Source organism: Rutilus rutilus (genome assembly GCF_951802725.1).
Source record: "Rutilus rutilus genome assembly, chromosome: 2".
Taxonomy (NCBI): Eukaryota; Metazoa; Chordata; class Actinopteri; order Cypriniformes; family Leuciscidae; genus Rutilus; species Rutilus rutilus.
This window is the reverse complement of record NC_140210.1, coordinates 33,511,004-33,525,404: the sequence shown is the minus strand read 5'-3', so window position 1 is coordinate 33,525,404 and position 14,401 is coordinate 33,511,004.

Genomic DNA, 14,401 nt, shown 5'->3' with positions numbered 1-14,401 from the left:
CATGCTGCCCAAAATGGTAATAATTAAAAGAAAAACAGATGAGAACGTAGCCTGGCTAACGTCAGACCTCTTTCTCATTGAGACGTGGTCTGGGAACCACATGTTCATTTTCTCGTATTTGAGGCGTGGTTTACGAAAGCCCAGAGCCGTTTATTGGGCTCTTCGAATGTCTATCAAATGCGCCTGTGCGTAGCTCATAGCCAATCGTTTCAATTTTACCAGATGACGTATGTAGAGCGACAGAAATTTGACGAGGAGGAAGACGAAATAAACTTGCGTTCTAAACTACTTAGAACACTATCTAAGGCTGCATCGAAAGGTAACTTCGCGTCTGATGCCATGTTGGATCCATAGATATAAACAAACTGCTTCGGTGTGTCGCATGGACGTCGTCATCGTCTTGCTGCTCCCTCCCCGTTCTGTGATTGGTTCCCTTTTTGAGGGGAAAATCTGGTCCATGGTGTCCAGGCTGTCTAGCAGCGTGAATAAAATCGCGCTGCGCTCAAGGCAGCATGGGGAAACCCAGGCTAATGAGAACGTGCAATTGTCATGCAAAAAATACAAATCTTTTGCCTACATCATGTGAACAATCTGCCCATATAAGCCATTTTAAACAGATGTGCATAATTATGCAGATTTGTTCAAATCACACCATAGGCGTTTAGAGGTATCCATAACATATAGCCAAATATGAGCCTGTGATATAATATAGGGGATATTTTAGCGGATTCACTGCATTTAAATGCAGTTGTCTGTCGTGAAACTCTACAATGTATACGTGGCCTACGTGGTCCTCTTAGCAGCATGAAAAATAAAACTTTTATTCAAATTGCTAATAGATTATATACAGAAGCCGAGCAAGAGTGCTGTGAGTGACTGAAGTTGCAGCGCACAAACGCTGTGCTCAACACTGCAAATCTAGTTGTTAAATAGAAACTTTTAACATTCTTTAGACAACAGAGCGTGAACACAAATAAGCACCAGACATCACTGGCTGCCATACTGAAAGAGTCATTCAAGCTAGTTACTTAACAGCACCATAGACAGTCCTTACATATGCTGGTTGCGCATGTTTTATGAAAATAAGAACCAATGCCGCTTCCAGAAATTATCCAGATAGAGGTCATTCATTAATAGGTGTTCAGTGAAATGCGATTTAATGTTTCTTGTTCATTCCTCACAATTGCGCGTCTCATCCAGGTCTTTTGAAGCGTTTGAGGTGGTCCCACATTCAGGTGATTTTCATCCTCCTGTCAAAATGCTCACTAGTCTTCCTTATTACATTCAGCATGGTAGTGGTCGCAATATGAGTTGAATTATGTGCCACATTGTGACCATTCACATCCAGCACATGAGCAATATCCAAAACCGACTGACTAGATTTAGCCATTTTATTAATATCCTCCTTGGTTGCATAGGACAGCTCCTTCCATCTGGCCATTTTCACAAAAATAGTAAGTAACATTTATTTGATAATATAGCTAATACCTGCCACATGCTGTGCAAGCTTAGCATGACACACTTTGTTCTGTTTCACTGCATCATGACAAATGATACAGTTGAAACATGGAATGCATACATTAGTTTTACACTTTAGGCACAACTTCACAACATGCATATAGTATATTTAATAAATATTTGAGTAAAAGTATGAATATAGTGCGAAAAAGCCAATTAATCACTTTTGGCCACTGCATATGCAGAAGAATGTTATGCATGGCTAAAATGTAATGATTGTTAATGAACTATCCCTGACTATAGACATAATTGCAGCTTTTGTGACTATATTTTATTTAGCACATTCTATAACTGCGTGGCTGCTCATATTTTCATCTCAGAGTTTGATGATGTATTGCAGCATTACACCCACCTGATGGGAGTGTTGTCATTGCTGAAACGGAATAGGCCCACTGAGTTTATACTTAAAGAGGGAAAAAACCTGTTGTTCTTCCATTTCTTTTCTCTGAAATACTGTATGTTGTTAAGGGTAAAGGTCATAAACACCTCAAAGCCTAAATTAAAAAGACATGAGTGGTTGACATATGCAAATTGCATCATATCATCCACAATGTGGATGACGTTTTTCCCTTTGATGATTTGATTTGGGTGATGGGTCTGGAGGTGCTGCTAAAAATAATTCTTGTAATGGTCTTTTTGCAGGAAAGGAAAGTATGCTGTTTGAGCAGCAAAGGGGGTTATAAACTGCCTCAAAGAAAGTTTACAGCAAGCAGATGAAAACCTGCTCATGTGTCAGATGGTGTAGCTGATGAAGTGCTGCAGCATATCTGTTTGAGAACCAAGTGCAATCATTCTCTGGAACACAGCGCACTGACAGACAGACAGATATCACTGTCTAAGAGAAGACAGACCAAAGCACAGCAGCCGTCTGCAGAGGTGAAGTACTGATACCTAAAGAAATGACACAGGTAACATCAAATTAATCACAAGATGTTAGTTTTACTCTATTACAATACAAACTGTGGGAAGACATAGTAATAATTTAACTTGACTTTACAGACAGTGGCAGTCTGAGAGCTGACAGAAAATTATAGGGAGAAGATATAATCTCTGCATATATGCACCATAACACGTTAGATTATGCAAAACTCAAGTGATGATATAATATATACTCAGCATAAAAAAAAGAAAGCCCTCTCACTGTCAATTATTTTTTTCAGCAAATTTCTTAATGTGTAAATATTTGCATGAACATAAAAAAAAGATTATATATATATATATATATATATATATATACCTGAAATCCATCAAGTATTTTTGGAATGACTTGAGTCTGTCACAGGTCATCACCAGTATGACAGAGCTTTTAATGTTCTCCAGTATGTGCAAAATTAGGTAAAAATATCTATAAAAATAGGTTTTCATGAAGTATTTACTTTTTTTTTTTTAACAGTTAGATTTCTTTTTTGCATTCTTTTTTTTTATTTAGTTGTTGCAAGGTCTGCTTTGTGTGGTGTATATACAGTACCAGTCAAAAGTTTGGAAACATTACTATTTTTAATGTTTTTGAAAGAAGTCTCTTATGCTCATCAAGCCTGCAGTTAAAAAAAAAAAAAAAAAAAAAAACAGTAATATTATGAAATATTATTACAATTTAAAATAATGGTTCTCTTTTTTAATATACTTTAAAATGTAATTTATTTTTGTGATGCAAAGCTGAATTTTCATCAGTAAGTACTCCAGTCTTTGGTGTCTTATGATCCTTCAGATATCATTCTAATATGCTGATTTATGATCAGTGTTGGAAACAGTTGTGCTGCTTAATATTTTTTTTATAACCTGAGATACTTTTTTCAGGATTATTTGATGAATAAAAAGTTAAAAAGAACTATTTATTTAGAATAGAAATCTTTTGTAACAATATACACTACCATTCAAAAGTTTGGGAACAATAACTATTTTTTTTTTAAAGAAATTAGTACTTTAATTCAACAAGAATGCGTTAAATTGATAAAAGGTGATGGTAACGATTTCTATTGTTAGAATTTTTTTTATTTTGAATAAATGCTGTTTTTATGAATAAATGCTGTTAACGTTTTACTCATCAATGAATCCTGAAAAAAGTATTCCAAAAAAATATATTAAACAGCACAACTGTTTCCATCATTGATAATAACTGAGTATCAAATCAGCATATTAGAATGATTTCTGAAGGATCATAAGACACCAAAGACTGGAGTACTTGCTTATGAAAATTCAGCTCTGCATCACAAAAATAAATTACATTTTAAAATATATTAAAAAAGAGAACCATTATTTTAAATTGTAATAATATTTCATAATATATATATATATATATTTTTTTTTTAAACTGCAGGCTTGATGAGCATAAGAGACTTCTTTCAAAAACATTAAAAATAGTTATGTTTCCAAACTTTTGACTGGTACTGTATATATATATATACATACATATACGTATATGTATGTATATACACTCATCTAAAGGATTATTAGGAACACCATACTAATACTGTGTTTGACCCCCTTTCGCCTTCAGAACTGCCTTAATTCTACGTGGCATTGATTCAACAAGGTGCTGAAAGCATTCTTTAGAAATGTTGGCCCATATTGATAGGATAGCATCTTGCAGTTGATGGAGATTTGTGGGATGCACATCCAGGGGACGAAGCTCCCGTTCCACCACATCCCAAAGATGCTCTATTGGGTTGAGATCTGGTGACTGTGGGGGCCATTTTAGTACAGTGAACTCATTGTCATGTTCAAGAAACCAATTTGAAATGATTCGAGCTTTGTGACATGGTGCATTATCCTGCTGGAAGTAGCCATCAAAGGATGGGTACATGGTGGTCATAAAGGGATGGACATGGTCAGAAACAATGCTCAGGTAGGCCGTGGCATTTAAACGATGCCCAATTGGCACTAAGGGGCCTAAAGTGTGCCAAGAAAATATCCCCCACACCATTACACCACCACCACCAGCCTGCACAGTGGTAACAAGGCATGATGGATCCATGTTCTCATTCTGTTTATGCCAAATTCTGACTCTACCATCTGAATGTCTCAACAGAAATCGAGACTCATTAGACCAGGCAACATTTTTCCAGTCTTCAACTGTCCAATTTTGGTGAGCTCGTGCAAATTGTAGCCTCTTTTTCCTATTTGTAGTGGAGATGAGTGGTACCCGGTGGGGTCTTCTACTGTTGTGGCCCATCCGCCTCAAGGTTGTGCGTGTTGTGGCTTCACAAATGCTTTGCTGCATACCTCGGTTGTAACGAGTGGTTATTTCAGTCAAAGTTGCTCTTCTATCAGCTTGAATCAGTCGGCCCATTCTCCTCTGACCTCTAGCATCAACAAGGCATTTTCACCCACAGGACTGACGCATACTGGATGTTTTTCCCTTTTCACACCATTCTTTGTAAACCCTAGAAATGGTTGTGCGTGAAAATCCCAGTAACTGAGCAGATTGTGAAATACTCAGACCGGCCTGTCTGGCACCAACAACCATGCCACGCTCAAAATTGCTTAAATCACCTTTCTTTCCCATTCTGACAATCAGTTTGGAGTTCAGGAGATTGTCTTGACCAGGACCACACCCCTAAATGCATTGAAGCAACTGCCATGTGATTGGTTGATTAGATAATTGAATTAATGAGAAATTGAACAGGTGTTCCTAATAATCCTTTAGGTGAGTGTATATATATATATATATATATATATACACCACACAAAGCAGACCTTGCAACAACTAAATAAAAAAAAAGAATGCAAAAAAGAAATCTAACTGTTAAAAAAAAACAAGTAAATACTTCATGAAAACCTATTTTTATAGATATTTTTACCTAATTTTGCACATACTGAAGAACATTAAACGCTCTGTCATACTGGTGATGACCTGTGACAGACTCAAGTCATTCCAAAAATACTTGATGGATTTCAGGTTGGGTGTCTGGAAAGGCGGTTAAAAGACATACGCCTTTAATTTTTGTGCTAATGTCATATGGTCATCTTTTTTAAATCTAGCTTTTCAGTGCTGTAACTTTGAAATGTTTTGTCAGTCTTTATTTGTGGAAAGAGACAATCTACTTTAGGAACAAAACAAAACTGGTGTGAAAAGCCACATGATTTCTGTAAAAGGTTCCTTAATTCAAAATAAATGTATTTTTTTTAAAAACAGAAATTTCTCATTACTTTCTCATCAAATGGTTGTCCTGTGTAGACATTCAAAAAGGTCAGTGAGTGACAGATCTAGCGTACTTTCAGCAGTACCCAATGTCCTGTCACTTAGTGTCAGAGGAATTATGTAAAGAGATAACTGTGGCGGCAGATAGAGGCATGCTGATGACAGAAAGATTAATTATATCAATGTCAGATATAATGCATCTGAAGGACAAAGCTCATTGATTATGTCAGTTTAAACCAACTACTTATCTATTATTATAATCAACATCTTTATCATCTATATTATGTCAGAAATCGGAGGAAAATCTCTCTCTACATAAGAGCTGGTAAGGGACCAATTCTGTTAATCACGTAGGCTAGTTTATCTTTGTGAAAAACACTAGGCTTTATGGTGGTGGTCACCATCTGTTTCAACAGGTTGTGGTTGTTTTGGTTTGTTTCTTTGGCATCACCCCTGTGTGTATGTGTATATAAATATAAGCACAGTTTGAAATACACTGTGGATCAGTTCCTTTTCCTTTGAGTAAAGTACATCTGTCCTTATGTAGCAACTTAATGACCTAACAGCTATAGTTTCCTGTAGGCTTCATCTTCACACTAGAAACAAGGTTTAACACTGAAAAACAAAAGTCCTCCTTGCCAGTAAAGAGGCTGTTCAGCCTTAGTTGAAGGCAAAAGTTTTCAGACCAGAGAGATGCAATCTGTCCGATATGGTGTTTGGCAAATCATGCTCAGCAAGTGTAACAACAATGACAGGTGATGTGGGTGTTGAATAAACCGAAAACCTACCTTTTACTTTCTAGCATATTTTTACATTATCCCACTCTGACAGCTACTTCTTATATTTTAATATTTCAGGTAAACGTAATGTGAGTGTTTGAAGATAAAGAACATTAATACATTTAGTACGAAAACTTAATTTACTGACAAATAATAGAGTAGCTGGTTTACCATTGGTGCTCCGTCTGATATAGCTCAGGTTTAATATAGAGAAAAAGCCTTACATGGGCCTGCAATGAGCCCCCTCGATGCTTCTTTCAATTTCAGCCTTGATAAAGCACTGGTCTTTACCAAAAGCCGTGTGTAGATAAAAACAGTTAGAGGAAGGTGTCTGCATTAAAAACTCTTGGCTGCCAAGTAAAGAGACACTTTGATCAGAAATGTAGCCTAAAGGATGCCCTCTTAGAGAAATTAGTAAAAAGTGGAATGTACTAAGTTAATGTCTTTTTTCATTTTGGCCAATTGTCTCCATTAAACCTCCCAATTGCATAAATTGATGTGCAGCTAGCTAATGAAATGACCTGAATGCAGTACAGCATTTTAAATGAACCGCAGCACTTACCTTCATGTTTGCTGCAGCTTATGGAATGTGACACAAATAGCTCCATTTGCTATCCATCAAACTTGCTTCCCATAATGTTCCAGATAAAAAAAAAAACAAAAAAACAGGGAACAGTATAATACCTGGTGAAAAGATCAACAAAGTGTCACAGCTGTGATTATGAAGTGTTTAACGCTCTTTTTTGCATCTAGTGTGGATGTCTTACATTGTTATTGTTCTAATCATGTTTAACGAACAACGCAAATATTACGGAATATGACATCAAAAGTGTATGAATCACTTGTTTTTCTAAAGTGACACTGTCCAACAGTGACACCCGCAGCAGGAGTCGGCGTCTCTCATGCCTTCTGACTTTTAAACAGACCTGCTAAAGCTTGTGCTGAGTTTGATAGGGTTAATTGAAAATTAATGGGTGAAAGTCACGTGAGAGGAGGCAATGTTTAGTTATGATTGGTTCACGCGATAAATTCCGCCTGTCGTGCGCGTTCCGCATTCGCATATTGGTGTGAGTGAATTAAATGACGGTGTTAACGGAAGACAAATAAAAAAGTAAGTAAACAACTCACCCGCCTAGATACCACGCTTTGTCATGTCAAAATCAAACTTGAGATGGCTTGAAAACATATCTGTGTTTTTTTTGTGAGCATTAAGCTTGGTGTAATTAAAGGTAGGCTACATCGTGTTTGTGACCATCATGACACCTGCAGTGTTTACGAGCTTTGATGACTAATGATTTGAAAATAAGTTAAATAAATAAATAAATAAAAACAGCTGAACACAATAAAATATAGATATAATCTGAAATTTGTTTCTGCATTGCATTCTTATTGTTATTATTTTGGAATAAATGTAAAAATCCTTAAACCACTAACTTAATGAGATTTATGGTTTTAATAAATAGAACGCTCGTTACTGCTCGTAACCATGGTTCTATGAATGGTGGAAGACTGCCAGAGACGGTCAATACATCGTGGAAGGAGTCGAGTCTCGCGCATCACATCGAGAATATCGTATCAGTTTCAGTTTCAGCTTCTGAATACGTCACGGTCGGTCTCATAGTCATTCTCAATCCGAATGAGAGACTCTGGTGGTCTTCCAGCATTCATAGAACCATGGTTACGACCAGTAACCAGTGTTCTATTTCACTTTTCCAGACCGCCAGAGACGGTCATGGTCAGTGGTGGAGGAAGTACTGAATCTCAGTACTTAAGTAAAAGTACAAATAACCAGGGACATATTTACTTTAGTAAAAGTAGAAGTACCACAATGAAAACCCTACTTAAGTAAAAAGTATCTGATTTTAAATGTACTTTAAGTATTAAAAGTAAAAGTACTTGCATAACAATTTATTCTATTAATGTCTATATTTCTAATAATTAGGGCTGTAACAATATGCAATATGAAACCGAAATCACGACACTCAGATCCATGAACCTGTGTCGCGGTGTGAGAAGGCAGAATCGCGACACCCCCCTAATTTGAAGTTAACATACAATACGTAGACCTACACCACAAAACTAGTTGAGGATAAATTCTTTAAAATTTTGCAATTCCAGCGTTATGGACGTGACATTTGCAGTAAAAACTTGAAATATAAATTCTCAGAAAATAATAATAATAATAATTCATTACATTTATATAGCGCTTTTTCTGAGACCTCAAAGCGCTTTACATAGAAGGGGGGAATCTCCTCAACCACGCACCACTTGGATGATGCGACGGCAGCCATATTGCGCCAGAACGCCCACCACACACCAGCTTACTGGTGGAGAGGAGACAGAGCGATGAAGCCAATCAGTATATGAGGATGATTAGGAGGCCATGATAGACAGAGGCCAAGGGGCAAATTTGGCCAGGATGCCGGGGTTACACCCCTTACTCTTTTTCGAAGGACATCCTGGGATTTTTAATGACCACAGAGAGTCAGGACCCCGGTTTAACGTCTCATCCGAAGGACGGTGCTCTTTTGGCAGTATAGTGTCCCTGTCACTATACTGGGGCATTAGGACCCACACAGACCACAGGGTGAGCGCCCCCTGCTGGCCTCACTAACACCTCTTCCAGCAGCAACCTGGTTTTCCCAGGAAGTCTCCCATCCAGGTACTAACCAGGCTCAGCCCTGCTTAGCTTCAGTGGGCAACCAGTCTTGGGCTACAGGGTGATATGGCTGCAATGCATTTAATAGAAATGCATTTAATAGATATTGAAACTGTTTATATCTCTATACTCCCTTATTAAAGGAGTCCAGACATTAGAAAAATATCAGTCTACATATGCGTTTTATATTTAATATGAGGGAAATAGGCTACACATGGTTACGGACGTGACACAAAAAATCTTTAACTTTTAGGTGGCAAAATATGTTTTAGTAATTCTGTGAATTACACTGCGCAAACCAAAAGTAATACTACCCGCCGGATGAAGAAGGGTTGGCTCTCCACAGAACATAAAATATTCATTTTATTAAATTTTTCATGTTAGTATTTATGAGGAAAAAACAATGTTACGTGACAGTTCTCCGTTACGCACGTGACCGCTCTGAAAGCGCCACCTTTAAAACTTTCACAGAGACCTCAAACAGAAAGCACAAAGCCTTTCTTTAAAGTGAATTTTGTTTTGTATTAATTGTATCTCAATTTTAACCAATGTTTCATCAACCAATTGCCTGGATTTAATAAATAAGAAGTATATAGCAGACAATAGATAATCATGACACCGAGGCACCAGCGCGTGAACTGGAGCTCGTCTCATAAATTAACCGAAACTCAGCAGGTATATGTGCTTGCCTCTCAGACCTATATCTATAGAAAACTTGAAATGTCTATGTGGCGAGGGGGGCGTGGTTTTACAAAGTCTGTAGCGGGAGAGAGAGGAGGGAGCCGAGCGGTGAGTAAGTAGGTCAAGTGCAGATGATGAACACCTGTGTCTGATTGCAGTAATTGGCGTGGAGAGACCGGATATAAACCGGCGGGAACGAGAGAGAGAGAGAGTTGGACTGGGACCTCGTGTGCTGCTGCCTGTCTGAGAAATCATCGAAAGATAATCTGGATTGTTGTTTTTGTCTCTGCTGTGCTTGAGCACGGTGAACGCGCTGTTCGCGCACCCTTTTGTTTTGTTTTTGTTTTTTCTGAAATAAACGAGAGTCCCAGTCACACCGACCCCTGTCTTCCTTCCTCACACCCACAACGCTGAACCTCATCACAGTCTACTTTTAAAAAGAGCAATTCAAAACGAAAGAAAACAGCCTGCTCTCTGCTTATGTAATCCGTATGAAATGTGCATTTCTCTCTGGCGCGTTCACCACTGCGAAGATCGCGAGTTAGCATAGTCAATTTATTCTTTGCAGGCGACACTGACACAGAGAACACTTGTTTATAAATAAACAATTAAAATGTCTCCTTGCTATATTACATATTCATAATAAAAAAAAATTCACAACAGTCTTTACAGTCGGTGAGTAGGGGTAGGACGAGTTGGTGGCCTGAACTGAGAACGGGGTACTTCTCTTCTTGATGGCAAACCAGACTGATAACCCTGTTGTGGTGGCCTGTAAGATTGCCCTTGTCTACGCTGCTGCGGAATGGAATGATGAACAGACACCCGTTGTGCAGCCAGTGCAGGGTAATTCACACTGCACACAATATGCTGGGATCGGGATTCCGCCACGCGTGATATGTCAGAGCCTCCTGACCAGCTGGGCCAAAGACCTGACCAGGTACTAGAGGTAACTGACGAAGGTTGTTGCGACATACTTCTGGAAGCTTGGACTGAGCTAGCCACACTTGCCGTCTAGCCTGCGTAACAAGCCCAAGAGCCTTTCCACTGGAGAAGGCATTTGATGCAATGCCTGCAGAAGAAGCGTCAAGAAGTTCCAGTGCAGTATCATCTGGTGCTGCTGTAGACAGGGTCGGATGAAGTGCCAGCAGAAGATGAGTCATTGAATTTCCAACACGAGTCAATCCTGACACAGTGTTATATACACTAACCAATAAATCATCAGTACGCCTGCATTCCGGGTTGGGGTAGCGCAACTGCTGCTTAAGGGCCTCATCCAGAGACACCACCAAAGAAGAGATACATGGCTCTACAGGAGGTTCCATCTCCTGGGCTTCAGCCATTGTGGCTAAAGTGCGTGCTACCCGATCCAGTCTGGAAGAAGGGGCAGAGTGAAATGCTGAGAAAACAACATCAGTAAAGTCAGGACAGCTAGGTATCAGGAAATCCTCCGGTCGAACAAGCGGACAATGCAAAAGGTTTAAAGGCCCCAATGATGGAGAAGGTAGGTCCAAATTCAACTTAGTAAGGGCCATCTTGATTGTGTCTTGCATTGAAAATGCCACTGAAGAACCAGCACCTTGAATGCTTGAACCCTCATCACTATGAGAGTGCTGAGACTGGGCATGCACAGCAGAAGTTTCCTCCAAGGGTGTATAATGGTCCTGCTCATCAGCGACTAATGAATCTGAGGCTGCCAGAGTTAATGTGTCCAGTTCACCCCTAGAACATTCAGCTGCTGGTTTGAACCTGATCAACAAGGGGTTAAGCACAGATGTTCTCATATCCGTACTTGTGCTTTGAGTAGCAGAAGGAAACGACTTCGCCAACAAAGCCTGAATGCCCTGCACAGCATTAGATAGCTCAGATAGTGTTGCATCCGGGGTCTGCTTCTTCCTTGGAGGCCCTTTAGCTTTGCTAGCTGAACGCTTGCTACCAGTCTGAACCTTGGTTTTGACTGGCGCCAAAAAATCTTGAACTTCAGGTTCAAATTTTGCCAACCTTTGTACCTCCAAAGGCATCGAATTACATTCCGGACAAGGGGCAGTTAAAGCCTCCCTGAGATGTTCGATGCCTAGACAGGCAGGACATTGAACATGGGCAGCCATAACGCCTAGAAAACAACCCTGGTCAACCAAAGGGTAAATATCAGCGATAAATATAGCACTCCAATGATATGCGTGTTAAGTAGTTGTCACAGTAACCACACACATTAACTAATGCCCTGGTTTACCAGTGAGCGCAGATGTAACAAATTGAGTGCAATAGGTATGCACACACAGTGAAAAAAAGAACCCTGGTTAACCAATAAGTTCCCACAACACTCACCCCAACGTTTATAAAGACCCTGGATAACCAATGGGTCTGAAAACAATGCAATGAAGTCCAATAAAGTCCAACGCAAAATTGCATATCTTTGTTTTTTTCTCGAGACACAGCTACAGCGGGGAGCAATGCCAACCCAAAAAGCTGTGCACACTCGAGCGAGATCTCTCCGTGAGAATGACAAAGAGACCGTCCGTGACGTATTCGGAAGCTGATATAGCTTATGACATGACATCGGTCGGACTATTGAAAGAAAGGGGGGAATCCAAGATGGCTACCTGATCAGACGTGTTTATTCGAGCTCTTGCACCAACTGTGCTTTTTGTTATTTGTGCTGCACTGTGTTGCTTTTTTGTTACGACTCTTAACAGTCGTTAAGTTTTCCTCTGTTCTGTGTTAACATGGGGTGTAAACGTGGTCATTCGAATTACTCTTCACTGCTAAACCGGCTGATGATAACACATGCTCTTTAGCCAGCGGTGGCCATGATTACGTGGTCACTTGCGCATCCGAGGAAGATATGTTTAGTTTAGCTGAAGAGGAGTTTCCTGCATTGCCTATCACCCCGAGTAAATCGCCGATCATAAAGAAAAGAGCAAGTGACGATGCTCGAGCTGAGGTCTCATCGCAACTGTTAGGCATAACGCAGTTGATCAACAGCCGCTCTGATGACATAGAAAAAAATATATCTGATATGTCCGCCGAATTGAAAGTTGTTGTTGATAAGGTTACAAGTCTTGAGCGGCGTGTGGATGATGTTGAGCGGCCCTTAGCGCAGATGCAGCGAAGGATGGATGACATGGAGACGTACTTGAGAAGACGTAATCTGAGGATTGGCGGGATTCCAGAATCTGCGCACGAAGACATCCGCCTTGAAGTGGTCAAAATCCACGGAAAGATCCAAGGCGACCATCATACAGTTTTCTGTCCGCTCTTACAGAGACGCTGTCTGGAAGGCCGTGAAGACTTCTTCATATCTGAAAGAGAATGGTCTGCGTTTCATGGAGGACTTTTCGGCTGGAGATCGTGAAAGAAGGAGGAAGTTGTGGCCAGAGGTTCAGAAGGCACGTGCAGAGGGGAAGATGGCATACTTTGTCGGAGGCAGAGCTTTTATCCAAGGACAGGGTGAAATCGTTCTTTCTGCATGAGATGTTTTCATCTTAATACCTGACATTGCCAATTTTGATATGTCAGGTATACTTTTAAGACAGTGATACGAATTTTGACACGTAATTTTTAGAGGCTGTCTCTGGTTCGTTTGTTATAGTTCTTTTTGCAGATTTTGAGATATAAAATGGTGCTGCTGTTACCTTTTTCAGCACTTTTCGATTTTGTGACCTATTTTCAATAATTGTTTGATTACCTAATTCTGTCTTTAAGCATGTTAAGTGTTTGTGTTCTTTAAATGTATTTTTCTGTTTTGTCTTTAAACGCCAGTTTAAGAGATGCTGTTAAGCGCAAGGCCTTATTTTTGTTTACCAGACAATTTGGTTCTGACTTAGTTTTTTTTTCAAGAGTCTCACTCTAAAGATAATGATAGAACAAATCGCTGTCAACAAATTCAAACTCTGCTTTGAAAGCATTTATGAATAGGTTCGAGCTTATAGATATATGGAGGGCCAAGAACATAAATGATAGAATGTACACATGGATGGAGCAATAAAAATTCATCTAGACTTTCACAAATTGATTTTTGGTTAGTCTCTAGGAATCTCGACAAAGATACTATTTGTGTTGATATCTCGGCGACTCCATTAACAGATCATAAGGCTGTATGCATTCAATTTTTGCTTTCTCCTGAAGCTAGTTGTAACAGGGGCTCCTCTTATTGGAAGAGGTTATTTCAGAGCTGGAAAGACTTACTGGGTATTACTGGAGTATAGCTAAACAAGAAAATTCATTTGGCACCAATTTTTTAATAAAAATTTTAAATTGGGAAATATTTAAGAAAATATAGTTCTAATTTGGCTAATTCAAAACGACTTAAAGAAATGGAAGTTGCCAGTGAAATCTCGTCTATTACCAAGATTTTACCTGAAAATTTGTCAGATAGTCAAAAAGCGTATTTAGTTGACTTGCAAATTAAGTTAGATGATTTGTATAAATTTAGAGCAGAAGGTGCTTTCATTGGGTCAAGGCAAAGGTGACTAGAATTTGGGGAACAGATGTCATCTTATTTTTTCAAACTTGAGAAAAATAGGGCTAAATACAAATCTATATGTCAATTAAATATTGAGGGGTCTGTCTCAGAAAATCCTTAAAGGGGTCATATAATGCCATTTTTGTACACGCTAATATGAT